The 744-nt window shown below is 29.0% G+C and overlaps 1 protein-coding gene across 5 annotated transcripts in view; it reads right to left on the bottom strand.

Moving 5' to 3' along the window:
• The window catches only part of LOC106685866 (kelch-like protein 17), a 24,869-nt gene that overhangs the window by 12,118 nt on the left and 12,007 nt on the right, over positions 1-744 (bottom strand). The gene's annotated exons all lie outside the window — the stretch shown is intronic.

The raw sequence follows: 744 nt of genomic DNA, 5'->3' as shown, positions 1-744 counted from the left end.
TACACACTTCATAATTTGAATAACTGTGATGCTGCTATACTGGAACAACCCTAGCTGTACCCCTAGGTTGCCCAGATGAACTAATAGTAGGAGGTTACATAAAATGTTTTGTTTTTGTTTTCAATTGATGAGTTTTAGTATATGTTAGTAACTTTGTTAAGATTGTTTCAATTAAGTGTAATAGTTCACTATTTGATTAACTAAAAATTGTAGAAAGGAACTTTTATTCTATTCTATTGTTATAGGAAAGTAGAGTAGTGTTCTACTTTGATGTATTTTATTTAGTACTTCAGTCATAGCTCTGCAACCTTTTATTTATATTATTATAAATATAATAATAGAATAAACAATAGTTTATACTATTGTTAGCAATCGTCTACAGTCTACTTTCTTCAGAATTACAAATAGAATACAGTCTTTTCAACTATGGCTTCAAGTAAGAAACTATGTGTTCATATTATCAAGAAAGGAGAAGGAAAGTTTGAGTTAACTGCTTTGTCCATGGATAAGATTGTATGGTTCGGCTTACCAGACCAACTGAAGGATTTGGACTTACATAAAGGATTAATAACAGTTAAAACAACTGTTAAGTAGTAAAAATTATATTACTAACGTGGGAGGTTACAGAAAAGTTGCTGTGCCTTTTAAACCAGAATTGCTACAGAAATATTTAGATAAAGATGATAATTTCAGAATTGGTGATAAAAAAAACTAATGCCAGCAAAATAAATAAATCATACAAAA

This window comes from Halyomorpha halys, unplaced genomic scaffold (assembly GCF_000696795.3).
Source record: "Halyomorpha halys isolate HHAL.00 unplaced genomic scaffold, Hhal_1.1 Scaffold749.1, whole genome shotgun sequence".
Lineage (NCBI taxonomy): Eukaryota > Metazoa > Arthropoda > Insecta > Hemiptera > Pentatomidae > Halyomorpha > Halyomorpha halys.
Note: the sequence above shows the minus strand (reverse complement) of the source record. Positions and strands in the feature narration are given on the sequence as shown.